At 46.0% G+C, this 16,159-nt stretch overlaps 1 protein-coding gene across 1 annotated transcript in view; it reads left to right on the top strand.

The window, feature by feature from the left end:
* Nucleotides 1-16,159, top strand: part of rab15 (RAB15, member RAS oncogene family) — a 469,378-nt gene that overhangs the window by 446,403 nt on the left and 6,816 nt on the right. The gene's annotated exons all lie outside the window — the stretch shown is intronic.

The raw sequence follows: 16,159 nt of genomic DNA, 5'->3' as shown, positions 1-16,159 counted from the left end.
TGTTCCTCCCAAGACTCCAGTCCGTTCCCTCACTGAGCCTCTCCTAAGTTTCCCGACACCTCTCCCTTCTTGGTGGCCTGGGGTCCCTCCCCCCTCGGAGCATCTCGTCTCTCACAATCCCTCCACAAGTGACCCGCTTCCTCACAGCTGTAGCACACCCCCGGCCACTCACACTCCCGCCGGAAATGCCCCTCTCTCCCACAGTTATAGCACACGTTACCCGCCGCCTCTCCCCTCCCGATAAGCCCCCCCCGGGGACCCCTTGGATTTCTCTGATCTCACCCCGGTTACCACCTCCTGAACCGCTGAAGACCGTCCCTGGGGGTCCGAGCCCCCTGGTCGGTCCGAAGCACTCTCCTCTGCCCGTACCTCTCTAATCAGCTGCCCGAATGATGGAGGGGGGCTCCATTTATATGACTGCCGGACACTCCAAGCCACCCTGTCATACTCCCGGGAACCTTTACATATCCTGCTCATCCTCAACTTTGCCACTTCGTCCGCCCTCACTACCCCTCGGCGCTGCAGCCCCGTAAGCTTCCCTTCCAGCCGGAAAACGTATTCTGAGAGCTTTTCCCCTCTTCTCTGCCCCATTTGTTGAAACTCCGCTAAATGTTGCCAGGGATCTCCTGACAGTCCAAACACTTCCTCCAAAGCGTCCAAACACTCCAACAGGGAAGCCGAAGGGTGTTCCACTCTCAACCCGCGGACCACACGGGCCGCCCCGCCCCTTAAGCTTTCCACCAATCGCTGTCTCTTTTCCTCATCCAAAACTAGTCACACCTCTAACAACTGGGATATATCCTCAACCCAGGTCTCATAGTCATCCTCCCCTTCCGGGGTGGGCCTGGCTCCCGAGAAAATTCTCAGCTTCGGGCAGGGCCCCTCAACCCTTCTCGCCAGGGAGGTAATGGCAGCTGCTAACTCGGAGGTCTCAGCCCTAACTGGGGAATGGGGCCTGGCCAAGCCTTCCCACTCCACACCTCCACCCCTGGCTACTGGCACCCCCCCGGGGGCTTCATCTAGCTCCTCCTCCGGCACCTCCTCACTTTCGTCCTCCGGGAGGGTGTGGAGACCCCATGGCCGCGCCTTCCCCTGGACGTGGACTGTCGCTGGTAGTTCCAACGTCATGACGTCGGCACTCGTCTGAACCAACATCCAGCTGGACTCCAGTTCCTTCCCACACCTTCTAGCTACAAGTTCTACCTGCCCGATACCTTTAATCAAACTCAACTCTCGCACCAGTACATCTGCCAGAATGCAATAATCGACCCCACTTAGCACACACACATGATTCACCGGTACCTCCTCCCACTCACACCAATTTACAATCTTATCTCGATCCATCATCGTACCACTTAACGCGATGACTATTACAGTTTTACCGAAAATCCAAATCCAGGACGGTAGCCCTCACTTGTAATGTTCCGTTATATTGGCTCGTATATGTCTAGGGGAAATCCCACCCAGCACCTGCCTCAACACTCCCCTCAGGGTCGGTCGCCACCCGAATCAATCCCAAACATCAGTCAACAGCCAGCCCACCCAGTAATTTTTAACAAGTACACTTTATAGATATTACTAATTCTATGACATTAATATAAATTCGATACAGAAAAGGAAGTAATGAAAAAAAGGCGCCAAGACTTATCAAAGTCCAAGTTCTTCGCGCGCAACCGTTGGAGCTCAATCGAATCCGGATGACCACCCGAATCCTGTCGACTCACGGCTCGGGACCATCCGGAGTGATCGACCGGAGCCTTTCCGCACGTCCGCTGTCCTCTCCGTCTCTCCTCCGACTCCCCGCCAAAACCCCGTCCACCGTCCTCCCCGTCTCTCCTCCGACTCCCCGCCAAAACCCCATCCCCAGTCATATGGGACAGCATTATCATCCGAAAACAAAACGATACGTGACCACCCATTGGCTGATAGCACCCTGCTATCTGTATTAACCCAAGCAAATGTCTAATTAGAGACTTTCTCAGCCTTCCCCAGTATAACATAACAAAAGAAGCCATTTTAAATTTAACAAAAAGAAAGACCCCTTACACAGATGTATCTTGATATTTAAGATTAGATTAGGATATGGTTAAAGGAAAAGAACATTGAGGGATATAGGATGATGTTGAAATGGGAAAACCTATTTTATGAGGCTAAGTACAAACATATACTGGTTGAACCAAATAGCAGGCATACTTCAGATTCAGATTAATTTATCACATGTAAATCAAAACATACAGTGAAATGCATCATATGTATTAACAACCAACACACTAAATGATATGCCGGGGGTCACTGTACAATCCAATGCCAACATAGCAGGCCCATGATGGTCAGCAGACCATTGCAAGCAGCAACTACAACAAAACAAGATGACAACAGCAAAGCAAGCCTTTTCCACACACACACACACACACACACACACACACACACGCACACACACACGCACACACACACACAGACACATAGACATACAGACACACACACACACACACACACACACACACACACACACACACACACACACACACACACACACACACCTACCTCCAATCCTCCAACCACAGGGTAGGCCACCTCTCTGGATTCCAATCGAAATCAGACTCGCAGACATCCAACCTCCAGTGCCTGGCCTGGACTCACAGACCACAAGCCTCTGATGTCCATACAGGCCAAGCCAGGGGCTTCGACCTCGGGCTTCTGTCTCTGAACTCACTGACCACTGGACTTTGACCTTTGGCTTTGCCATCTGGACCTCACTGACCTCTGGGTATTGATCACAGGACTCACCAAACATGGGATTTTGATCTTCAGGCCTCAACTTCCAGACTTGTATAGAATTCCGACCCCAGTGACTTGCAGGGCCAGCAGCTCACATAGACCTAGACCTCTGACCTAGGACTCATCGACCTGGGAAATCTCTGGTCTCCTCAGTGCGTGCCGATCCAACCTACGGGATCACTGACGTTTGACCCTAGATCACTCCAATGTGGAATCCAAATATTAGCTCCTGGCCCTGGCTCATCATTTACTGCCGCTGACCTCTAACTCTCCTCATCCCTGTCATTGAACCATAATCTGACCCCTAACTCCCTGCACTGTCCCCAAAAGCCATTCTTGCCAACCTATGAAACAACTAAGTCTGAAGCACAAGCTGAGTGGACGTCACAGCTCGGTGCCATCTTGACCAGAAGCAGAGGAATAGTGGAATTACTGTGCAACTGTTGAAATCTTTTTGCTTATGATGGAGAAGTTATATCAAAGTGGTGGAAGAATCCTTCCATAAATATGTATCCATATTATTTGGAATTTTGTTTGTTTTGTGATCTTTCACAAGATTCTAAATTAATCAGCTAGGAACTAAGTGAAAAGGAAATGGAAACACCTGCTTTTGTGTGAATAACCAGAGCAACTCACCACTAGTGTTTCAACCATGTCATTCTATTGCAGTAGATTAAGTAGGTTGTGTTTGCTTGACCTTTACCTTTTTCATTGTTTATCCCTGCGTCACGTGCTGTTTATGCAGACAATGTAAAGCTCCACAATGATTGTTTCGTGGACAAAAGGATCAAAACAAAACCTCTTCACAATAGGAAAGAACCCATTGACTTTAAAATATGCTTTGGTATTCTAAAAGCAAAGTAGTTTATGGGTGTATTCATCGGACGGGCTTCCACCATCAGTCCCTGTGCCATTATGCATTGGGCCTGTGGGGAATGGATAGAAATGAAAGTGTGCCAAGCCACACCTACTTAGGCTCATGACAGAATTGAAACAAGAGAGGCTATGCTTCAGAGGTGCCACAGTAAAGCTATAATCTGAAAAAGCCTTCTGTAAGTATTGGGTGAAGGTCATGATGTAATGAGCAGATAAACCTGTAGTTCTGGTTTGTTGCTCAAAGTTCAAGTCATTAATATTTGAAAGAGACAAGAGACCAAAATTAATGGCACATCTTCGTTATGGTAAATTGAAGTAGTCTGGGGACTTTAAGGACATAAAGGGAGTTAGTGCTTCCATAATCCTCCTAACTATAGCAGGTGCACATTTAGAATCCTACTGCATTTGATGGTTGTCAAAGAGGAGATGACAGAAGGGAAAACAAACATATGGATATTTGTGAAGTGAGGCATCGAAAAGAGGTGGTGTCCTTTTTGTTGATGGCCTGTGGAACATTGAGAACAACCATATGATCAAAGTTCAAAGTTCAAAGTGTTAATATTTTGAGGCTCATCTTCTTGTAGGCAGCCACGCAACAGAGAAACGCAATAGAATCAATGAAAACTCCCTCACAACAAAGACCGTCAAACATCCAATGTGCAAAAAAAAGAACAAGTCGTGCAAACAATAAAAAACTGTAAACAAATAATACACAGAACATGAACCACAGAGTCTCCAAAAGTGAGTCCACAGCCACAGAGCCGGTTCAGGAGCCCGATGGCTGCAGCCCGCAGCCACGGAGCCAGCTCGGTGCTGCAGCCGGTCCAGGAGCTGGATGGATGCAGGCCACAGCCACAGAGCCAGTTTAGCACTTCAGTGATTACCAGTGGCTGCAGTCCACAGCCACAGAGCTAGTTTTAGCACTGCAGCCAGTCCAGGAGCCCGTGGCTGCAGGCCACAGCCACAGAGCCAGTTTAGTACCACAGTGAGTGCCAATGACTGCGGGCCACAGCTGCAGTCAGTTTAGCATTGAGGCTAGTAAAGCCTCACAGAGCAGTGAGCTGAATACTTGTTTGTCCTTCACTCTCAGCCTCAACACCTTACTTTAAAACATTACAGGAGTCTGAAAATACAGGTGTATTTCAAGTATAGCTTAAGCACGACACGCAAGTAGCACGTGGTAGCGTGGTGACGTATGCAATTAACGTATTTCTACATATAATCCATAATGAATTATTTAAATGAACAAGAATGCTTAATCAAACAATATATGTACAAGATCACTCAAATATTATTGAAATATTAAATACACAACTCTCCTCCCTGCTTAGCTATAAACTCCAACTCAATATAGGATGCATCTCAACTGTATACATCGTCTGCGTTATAATACAGCAACACTATATATAGACATCCACAACATAGTAATTTTTTAAGTTGCCCCATCCAGATCTAAAGATTTAATCACTGTGGAGGATTTGTTACTCTTGTGGGATAACATCTTTCCTGACAAGGGGAATCACTCGACTTGGCAAATGAGACTTGTGGCTGTGAAACAATCTCAGGTTCTGGGGTCTCTCCAAAGGTGGTTTTAGACACAGAGTCTGAGACTCCAGGAAGTGGTTCTGCCAGCTCTGGGCATCTTTATCCTTTTTTTCTCTTTCTGGATCTACTTTGATCCCCTTTTTCTTTCTCACATTCCTTCTCTTTTTCACATCATTCTCTTCCTTGCTCATGTTCTTTCTCGCCATCTCTTCCCTCCATTTTCTTCTTCTAGTTTATGCACCTTGATCTTGGGAAGGACCATTTAATTCACTGAAGTTATTCTCCCATTAATGCTTCTATTGCTCCTTTTACGATCTGATGTCTCCTCTTGGTTTTCTCATCCCATTTGGCCTTCCATTCATCCAGCCTGGCTTTGGCTTTGCATCTAGTTTTACAAACAGCTTTTTGCAGATTCTGGTTCTTTATACTCACAAAAGCCAAATGCTTATAACTTTCTTGAAGCTCCTTGAACTCTCTTACAGCTGAAAACCAGCCACATCTTGCAAGCAACTTCCTGATTAACATATCAGAAGCTTTCTCAGATATGTTGGCTATAAAAACTGTTGTAGTCAGACCACTCCTCTTGTCACTTTCACCTTCCGTTGAGCAGCATGATCCATCCTTAGCCCAAGACACACAGGGGTTGGCACCAACAGCTATTTGTCCTCTGTTTGGCAATAGGTCTTGGTTTTCAGCATGGAGGCAGTTGTGGCATCCTACAGCAACTTTCTTAATTCATTTTCAGATGGCTTCATTGCCGGGAATGTGGTATGCAAATGAAGAATGGATTTCCAATCACTTTGTAGTTGTCTTAACCAATCACATCCCCACAATGCTTGTCCTTCTGTTCTTACCACATTCGAGCTCAATGCAACTTGTTGGTTGTTGTATTTCACTGTTATGAATGTCATTCCCACCGGCGTTGTCTTTTCTCCAATGTAAGTTCCTAATTGGATATCTGCAGGCTTCAGTCTGGTATTTTTGAAATGCCTTTCAAACTCATTTTGTGGAATGGCTGAAACAGCTGAGCCAGCGTCCAAATCCATTTTAATTAACTTGCCATTTACTTTTGGCATAAGTCATATTGCTTGTCTATTGCTAATTTTCACACTGTAAATCTTAAGGCTACACAGTCCTGTGTCACTCTCATCATTATCAGAACTTTCATCAACAGCATACAAATTAGTGCTTTTGTATAAACTTTACTTTTTAGCATTTTCCCTTTCCTGTGCAGACCATTTAGTTTTGTTACCTGACATACTCTTTGTATACATCCTACTTAGTTTCATTTGTTGCATTTTCTGCAAGTTTTCCTGCCCCACTGAACTCACTCGTGTCTGCATACCTCGACTCTATTTTATCCCTCTTGGTTCAGTCTCTTCCTACCTACATCCATGACACTTCACCACTCTCAATCTTTTCAATGACTTTATGTTCCCTTCCCCCGATTGTCTCATTTTCACTATTGATGTCCCGTATCTATTCACTTCTATCCCCCATAAGGAAGGCTAGAAAGCCCCCCCCTTTCTGGACAACAAATCCCCTCTAGCACCACTCTTCTCTGACTGGCGGAACTGGTCCTCATCCTCAACCATTTCAACTTTGGCTCCACCCACTTTCTTCAAACCCAAGGCGTAGCCATGGCCTCTCAATGGGTCCCAGCTATGCCTGTCTTTTCCTCGATTACATGGAACAATCCATGTTCCAAAGCTAACCAGCATTGCTCTCCAACTCTTCCTACACTAAATTGACAACTGCATTGGTGCTGTTTCCTGCACCCAAACTGAGCTCGTCAATTCCAACAACCTGCCGCAAATTTACTCGGTCCATTTATGACACTCTCTTCCCTTTCTGGATCTCTGTGTCTCCACCTCTGGAGACACTCGATCTACTGTTATCTTTTAGAAAATAAGTGACTGTCGCAGCTATGTTAACTATTCCTCTTCCTACCCTGTCACTTGTAAAAATGCATTCCCTTTTCTCAGTTTCTCCATCTCCGCCGCATCTGTTGTCAGGATGAGGCTTTTCATTCCAGAAAAACTGAGATGTCCTTCTTCAAAAAAAGGGGTTTCCTTTCCTCCACCATTAAGGCTGCCCTCATCTGCATCTCTTCTATTTCCTGCACATGTGGCCTCACCCCATCCTCCACCGCCACATCAGGGATAGGGTTCCTCTTGTCCTCCCCTACCACTCCACAAGACTTCATGTCTGAATATACAAACGTTTGAAATTCTCCATAAATTCTGCCATCTCCAATGGAATCCCACCACCAAGCACATCTTTCCCTCTCCTCCCCTACGTGACTCCCTTGTCCACTCGTCCCTCCCCACTGATCTCCCTCCTGGTACTTATCCTTGCAAGCAGAACAAGTGCCATACCTCCCACCACAGCTCCCTCCTCACCAGCATTCAGGGCCTCAAACAGTCCTATCAGGTAAGGTGACACGTCTCATGTGAGTCTATTAGGGTCATCTACTGTATCCAGTGCTCTTGGTGCGGCCTCCTGTATATTGGGGAGTCCCAACGACATAGATTGGGAGACCACTTACCCGCGCACCTTTGTTTCATCTACCAGAAACAGTGGGATCTCCTGGTGGTCACCCATTTCAACTCTACTCCCCATTCTGATTATGACATTTCAGTCCATGGCCTCTTCTACTGCCGAAATGAGGTTGCAGTAGGTTGGAAGAACAACACTTTATATTCCTTCTGGATAGCCTCCAACTTGATGGCATGAACGTTGATTTCTCGAACTTCCACGAATCGCCCTCCCCCCGCCCCACTTTCACAATTCCTCTTTCTTGTTTCCCTCACACATCTTATCACCTTACCTGCCCATCACCTCCCTCTGGTGCTCCTCCCACTTCCCTTTCCTGCATTGTCTTCTGTCCTCTTCTTGTCAGATTCCCCTTTCTCCAGCCCTTTACCCCTTTCACCAATCAACTTCCCAACTCCTTATTTCATCCTAACCCTCCTCTCCGGATTTCATCTATCACCTGCCACCTTGTACTTCTTCTTCCCCTCCCCCCACCTTCTTATTCTGATTTCTTCCCCCTTCCTTTCCAGGCTTGATGAAGGGTCTTGGCCCGAAACGTTGACTGTTTTATTCCCATTCATAGATGCTGCCTGACCTTCTGACATCCAGCACATTGTATCTCTTACATCTGGCTCAGCGTTTAAATCAGCTAAATATCAATTTCTTTTCCTCTCTCCGGCCTGAAATTTCATATACTTAAACACAGGTCTTTTTGGAGTTACACACACAAAATGCTGATGGAATGCAGAAGGCCAGGCAGCATCTATAGGAAGAGGTACAGTCGACATTTCGGGCCAAGACCCTTCGTCAGGACTAACTGAAAGAAGAGCTAGTAAGAGATTTGAAAGTGGGAGGGGGAGGGGAGAACCAAAATGATAGGAGAAGACAGGAGGGGGAGGGATGGAGCTAAGAGCTGGACAGTTGATTGTCAAGGATATACAAGGCTGGAGAAGGGAGAGGATCATGGGACGAGAGGCCTAGGGAGAAAGAAAAGGAGAGGGGAGCATCAGAAGAAGATATAGTGAGAGGGACAGAGGGAGAAAAAAGAGACAGAAAGAAAGGGGAAAAATAAAAAATAAAAAATAAATAAATAAGGGATGGGGTAAGAAGGGGAGGAGGGGTATTAACAGAAGTTAGAGAAATCAATGTTCATGCCATCAGGTTGGAGGCTACCCAGACGGAATATAAGGTGTTGTTCCTCCAACCTGGGTGTGGCTTCATCTTGACAATAGAGAAGGCCGTGGATAGACATATCAGAATGGGAATGGGATGTGGAATTGAAATATATGGCCACTGGGAGATCCTGCTTTCTCTGATGGACAGAGCATAGGTGTTTAGCGAAACGGTCTCCCAGCCTGTTTCGGGTCTCACCAATATATAGAAGGCTGCACTGGGAGCACTGGACGCAGTATATCACACCAGCCAACTCACAGGTGAAGTATCGCCTCACCTGGAAGGACTGTCTGGGGCCCTGAATGGTGGTGAGGGAGAAAGTGTAAGGGCATGTGTAGCACTTGTTCCGCTTATAAGGATAAGTGGCGGGAGGGAGATTGGTGGGCAAGGATGGGGGGATGAATGGACAAGGGAGGAGCGTAGGGAGCGATCCCTGCGGAAAGCAGAACGGCGGGGGTAGAGGGAAAGATGTGCTTGGTGGTGGGATAACATTGGAGGTGGCGGAAGTTACGGAGAGTTATATGTTCGACCCGGAGGCTGGTGGGGTGGTAGGTGAGGACAAGGGGAACCCTATCCCTAGTGGGGTGGCGGGAGGATGAGGTGAGAGTAGATGTGCGTGAAATGGGAGAGCTGCGTTTGAGAGCAGAGTTGATGGTGGAGGAAGGGAAGCCACTTTCTTTAAAAAAGGAAGACATGTCCTTCATCCTGGAATGAAAAGCCTCATCCTGACAGCAGATGCGGTGGAGACAGAGGAATTGCGAGAAGGGGATGGCAGTTTTGCAATAGATAGTGTGGGAAGAGGAACAGGTCCAGGTAGCTGTGAGAGTCCGTAGGCTTACAGTAGACATCAGTAGATAAGCTGTCTCCAGAGAGAGACAGAAAGGTCAAGAAAGGGGAGGGAGGTGTCGGAAATGGACCAGGTAAATTTGAGGGCAGGGTGAAAGTTGGAGGCAAAGTTAATGAAGTCAACGAGCTCAGCATGCGTGCAGGAAGCAGCACCAATGCAGTCCTCGATGTAGCGAAGGAAAAGTGGGGGACGGATACCAGTATAGGCTTGGAACATGGATTGTTCCACAAAGCCAACAAAAAAGCAGGCATAGCTTGGACCCATATGGGTGCCCATGGCTACACCTTTAGTTTGGAGGAAGTGGGAGGAGCTAAAGGAGAAATTATTAAGGGTAAGGACTGATTCCACTAGACGGAGGAGAGTGGTGGTAGACGGGAACTGGTTAGGTCTGGAATCCAAAAAGAAGCGGAGAGTTTTGAGACCTTCCTGGCGGGGGATGGAGGTATATAGGGACTGGACATCCATGGTGAAAATAAAGCGGTTGGGGCCAGGGAACTTAAAATCATTGGAAAAATTCAGAGCATGAGAAGTGTCACGAACATAGGTGGGAAGGGATTGAACAAGGAGGGGATAAAACAGTGTCGAGGTATGCAGAAATGAGTTTAATGGGGCAGGAGCAAGCTGAAACAATGGGTCTACCTGAACAGGCAGGTTTGTCCAGGCCGCAAGATCCAAAAGGAGTTACAGGGTAGCCAGTAGCAGAGGAACCTGCTGCATGCCTACAGAATAGGCATGGCACTGTCCCAGAAGAGATCGTCAGTCTTAATGCCCAAAACGTCAACAATTTCCCCACCCACCGAATGCTGCTCAACCTGCTGAATTCCTCCAGCAGTTTCTTTTCACCCCATCACCAATTCATTTTGCTTCTGTGTCCTTCCAAGGGATCAACAATCACCTGTAATATCTGTGTTCACAGCTTTGCAGCAGCTATTGTTTCAGCTCCAAGGTGCCAGAAACACAGTGCCTTTGGCACTTCTTAGTCAATTTGTGACTGCAGAAGGATAGTTCTCCTGACTGAGGGGCCTTACAACACTGGCCCCTAATTTGAGAATGAGGCAGTTCTATGCTTCGATTTAAAACCCCATCCTATTACGGCAATCTTTGGATTGCCAATGGTAGAACATAGATCTTTGTCTTCTTCAGCCTGTTGAATGATAGCTTTTGTTCCTTTAATGGCGAGAAGATCTATTTTGTTGAACTGGAAGGAAACTAATCCTCCAACTACATTCCAATGGTTTTCTCAAACCATATTAAGTTTAAACTTAGAAAAAATTAGAAGTGATATTTTTGACCCTTCAGTTAAATTTGAAGAAACTTGGAAACCTTTTATGCAACATTTTCATATGATGTAATCTGACCTTTCCAAACTGTTTTTCTAAACTTAAATTATATGATGAGAGGAGCAGAGTTAACGACATTATTGAATGTGTCCGATACAAGCTGTTGGTCTAGCCCCGTTTTGTTTTTTTCTTGGGTTTTTTTTTCTCTTTTTCTTTTGGTTTTTTTTTCTCTTTTTCTTTTGGGGTTTTTTTTGTTTATATATTTTTTTTCTTTTTATTTCTTTTTTAATGTTTTATCTCATTATGAGTTTGGAAGTATTTTATATCTATGTCACTTAAAATTCATTTTATATATGCTGATGAACATTTTTCCAATCTCTTTGTACTAACTTTGTTATTGAGTTTATAATTTTGAAAAATTAATAAAAAGATTTAAAAAGAAAGAAAGAGAATGAGGGATAGACTATTTAGGACATTGAACCCATGAGCACCACCTCCCTAGTTTTTTTCTCTCTTTTTGCACTGTTGTCGCATGAAGAAAGTCTCCAGAGAGAAGTACTGGTAGATATGAAGCGGTCTGTTATTTGACAAAATAAGATACAATAGGCACTAGATGGAGACACCTTCAGTGAAAGAAGGTCTGCCTCACCCAACACTATATGATATTTTATGTTAAGGGTCAAAGGACAATTCAGGCTAAAGATCAAAGGATAATTCAAGCTAAAGATCAAAGGACAATTCAGGCTAAAGATCAAAGGACAATTCTACATTTCCAATGCTTCCTTTGTATTCACCACTGTCACACTTCCCTCTTCACACCCACATGACAGACATCTAGTGACACCCAAATTCCGAGTGTAATCAGCATTTAAAAATGCAAACATGAGGAAATCTGCAGATGCTGGAAATTCAAGCAACACACACAAAAAATGCTGGCAGCAGGCCAGGCAGCATCTATAGGAAGAGGTACAGTCGACGTTTTGGGTCGAGATCCTTTGTCAGGACTCACTGAAAGAAGAGATAGGAAGAGATTTGAAAGTGAAAGGGGGAGGGGGAGATCTAAAATGCTAGGAGAAGACAGGAGGGGGAGGGTTAGAGCCAAGAGCTGGAAAGTTGATTGGCAAAAGGGATACGAGACTGGAAAAGACAGACAGTCCTTCCAGGTAAGGCGATACTTCACCTGTGAGTCGGCTGGGGTGATATACTGTGTGTTGTGCTCTCGGTGCGGCCTTCTATATATTGGCGAGACCCAACGCAGGCTGAGAGACCGTTTCGCTGAACACCTATGCTCTGTCCGCCAGAGAAAGCAGGATCTCCCAGTGGCCACACATTTTAGTTCCACGTCCCATTCCCATTCTGACATGTCTATCCACGGCCTCCTCTACTGTCAAGACGAAGCCACACTCAGGTTGGAGGAACAACACCTTATATTCCGTCTGGGTAGCCTCCAACCTGATGGCATGAACATTGACTTCTCTAACTTACGTTAATGCCCCTCCTCCCCTTCGTACTCCATCCCTTATTTATTTATTTCCCCCCCTTTTTTTCTCTCTCTCTTTTTTCTCCCTCTGTCCCTCTCACTATAACTCGTTGCCTGCTCTCCATCCTCTGGGCTCCCCTCCCCCTTTCTTTCTCCCATCCCATGATCTTCTCCCTTCTCCAGCCTCGTATCCCTTTTCCCAATCAACTTTCCAGCTTTTAGCTCCAACCCTCCCCCTCCTGTCTTCTCCTATCATTTCAGATCTCCCCTTCCCCCTCCCACTTTCAAATCTCTTACCATCTTTTCTTTCAGTTAGTCCTGACAAAGGGTCTCGGCCCGAAACATCAACTGTACCTCTTCCTATAGATGCTGCCTGGCCTGCTGCGTTCACCAGCATTTTTTGTGTGTGTTGATTTAATCAGCATTGTCTGGCCTTCCAGTTAACTGTAGTTCACGGGTTTCAGCAACCCATTATTCAGAGCCGTATTTTAATTTAATCCACGGTTTATATTCGAATTTGAAGACTGATGGCCGAAGTCAGTTGCTTGAGGGTTCGACGCAGTACCTTTGCTGTTCCTAGTAGCGTGCTCTTCTGGACCAAGATCTCAGGTGTTGTTCCTGAGATTTGTTGGAGCCACTCTCCCAGTCCAGGTGTCACAGCTCCAAGTGCTTCTGTAACCACCAGGATTACTCTGGCTTTAACCTTCCACTACCTTTCTATTTGGACATCCCATGCAGTGGCTTGCCCTGCCATGGCCTCTGGTCCTCTGGCTCAGCTTCATCCACTTCCATTTCCATATCCCCTGCTGCTGTCTGAGGTGTTCTCCTAGCAGGTCGTCATTAGGGGTAATCGTCCTGACATACTCATGGATGTTTTGTATTTCTTCCAGGACTGTGTCCTTGACACCTCCAAGTCCCCGTCCTCCTTTATCTCAGTGCTTGATGCTGTACAGTCGATCAATTTTGGACTTTGGATGGAATCTTCCATGCACTCTTAGTAGCTTCTGGGTCTTGATGTCAGTGGCTTCCAGTTCGTTCCTTGGCCAGTCGCACACTATTGCGACTGGGTACCCGATGGCTGGTAGGGCGAATGTGTTGATGGCTCTTGCCCATGTAGCTGGCAAGGCAGTGCTCGCGGCCTCTCCGGTGATGAATATCTGTAATCTGTCAAGTAGGAGGCCATGCACAATTCTGATTTGATGGAGGCAGACGTGAGAGCACGGAGGAACATCTGGTGGAACTTCTGAAATGCCTGCTTCGCTGCCGCTGCTACTGCGTGATCCGAAATCTCCAGAGGGGAAGGCCTCAAATCCTCGGCTTTGTCTGTTGCTCGGCGGCTGGGGTCGGGGTCAAAGCGCTCGGCAGAGATGGTGCTCGGCGCTCGGTGTCGGAGGGCTGGTCGGAGGCTCAAATTTTTTGGACAGACTCAGAGTCGGACTGTGGTTGGTTGCTTCCAGGATGCTGCATCGGCAAGCTTGCGGTGCTGGAAGCTCATGGCAGGGAGAGTTTCTTCCTTCTACCGTCTGCGTGAGATGTTGGGGCTATTGGGACTTTGAGGCTTTTTTTTACCCTGCCCACGGTCTGCTCTTATCAAATTATGGTATTGCTTTGCACTGTTGTAACTATATGTTATAATTGTGTGGTTTTTGTCAGTTTTAGTTTTGGTCTGTCTTGTGTTTCTGTGATATCATACCAGAGGAACATTGTATCATCTTTTAATGCATGCATTTCTAAATGACAATAAACGAGGACTGAGTGTCCTCATAATCTGAAAAAAAAGGTTGGATTGCTCTGGGTGCCGAAAGGAGAAATCGGGGCCTGGCAGAGAAGATTCAGTGCCTGTACAACTGGCCCGGGTATGAGGTTAGATCACTCTGGGCGCTGAGTTGACTTGAAGAGCTTGAGAGTGGCTTCGGGCTGGACAACAAAATCTGGGCCCAAAGCGAGTCGCTAGGCAGTGTGGTCTAGATCTGGAGCCTTTCGATGCAGTTGTACCTGGGTCCTAGTGTGAGGTACAATATGTTGTTGAGACAATTTAAATATCAGCCCAGACCAGAGGAGATAGTCGATTTTGGTTGCTCTTTGTGACCTTCACTCCTCTGTCCAGGGCGCTGGAGCCTTTCACTGTTCCACTGTTTGGTCAATTTAAAAGCCAGCCTAGGTGGACTGAGAAGACAGGGTCTCGGCTGGGACGAGAGCCGATCTTGTTCATTCTCCGCAATAGTCAGCACCATGGCAACGAGGCTATGAAGACTGCCCCAGCTGCTATGCTCTATGCCTGCTGATATGATGAATTGATATGCAAGGCTCTGGGCCTACTCCGGGCTGCTCCAAGGTTTGGATCTGAGGACTCACTGGTTCAGAATGCTGTTGCTCACTTCAATTGTTCGCATGATTTTTATTTTTTTCTTTCTTTTGCACTTTTGGTCTTTTAATTTATTTTTATTCTTTTTTTATTAAATTGGGTTCTTTTGGGCTTCTTGCTTTGTGGCTAACAGTGAGCAAGCAAATGTGAAGGTTATATAATTTATACATTCTTTGATAATAAATGTACTTGAAATACTGGAGGATTAATGCACACACAAAATATTTTCTGAAAAAATTTTATTAATATTTATTGAAAGCGTGCAGAGAAGACATCTGAGGGTAATGGCAGGACTAGAGGGCAAAGGTTGGGCAGGCTTGTACTTTAATCCTTGGAAAATAGGAGACTGAGAAATGTTTAAGTTAATGGGGCATAAATAGTTTGAATGCACTCAGTCTTTTTTTCCCAAGGAAGGCTGAGATACAAAGAGAGAGCTAAAAGTTTTAAAAGGGACATGAGGGGCAACTTCTCCATGCAAAGTGGGGTGTATATATAATGCCTCAAGAGAAAAAGTGGTTGAGCTCCCTTTTAAAGGCTTTTGAGTAAGTATATGGAACAGAAAGGTTTGGAGAGATATGTGCCAAACATGGGCAAATGGGGCTAGCTTGGTGGGTGCCATGTTCAGCATGGACCAGTTGGTGTGGTGGGCCTGTTACAACTCTAGAACTATGTAAAGAAGACATATAGAGCCAAGGCAACATTTTCACTGTGTGGAGACATAAGAGGCTGCAGATGCTGGAAATATAGAGCAACATACAAAGAAGGTGGAGGGACTTGGTCAGCATCTATAGTGTGAAATGGCAAGTCGACGTTTCATCTGGACTGGAAGGAAAGACAAGATAGAGCCAATATGAGAAAGGTTTGGGCGGGGGGGGGGGGGGGAGGGGTGGAAGAGTACTTACTTCACCGAGGCAGTCAGTTCTGGTTAATACCACACAAAACAATGTATTTACAACACAGGGAAAAGTTAGTCACATGATACACAATAGCCACAAAAGTTAGAGTCAGGGTTGTCTCTGATTCTCACACACGACTGATATGGTATGGTACAGTGCCATTCTCACCTCTGCATTGGCAGATTCAAATGTCATACAAAGCCTGGAGCACACAATGTTTGAGTGCAGTACTGAGGAAAGGCCATTCTGTCAAGAGATGAAATATTAACTCAGACCCCTGTCAACACAAGATCACATAGCACCATTCACTGCAAGGACATTGGTGTTATCCCTGGTGACTCAGCCTATATTTGGTTCTAATTCAACTTAAATTCAACTTAAACG

Source organism: Mobula birostris, chromosome 1 (assembly GCF_030028105.1).
Source record: "Mobula birostris isolate sMobBir1 chromosome 1, sMobBir1.hap1, whole genome shotgun sequence".
In the NCBI taxonomy this organism is placed as follows: Eukaryota; Metazoa; Chordata; class Chondrichthyes; order Myliobatiformes; family Myliobatidae; genus Mobula; species Mobula birostris.
The sequence above is the reverse complement of the archived record's forward strand: the minus strand, read 5'-3'. Positions and strand labels throughout refer to the sequence as shown.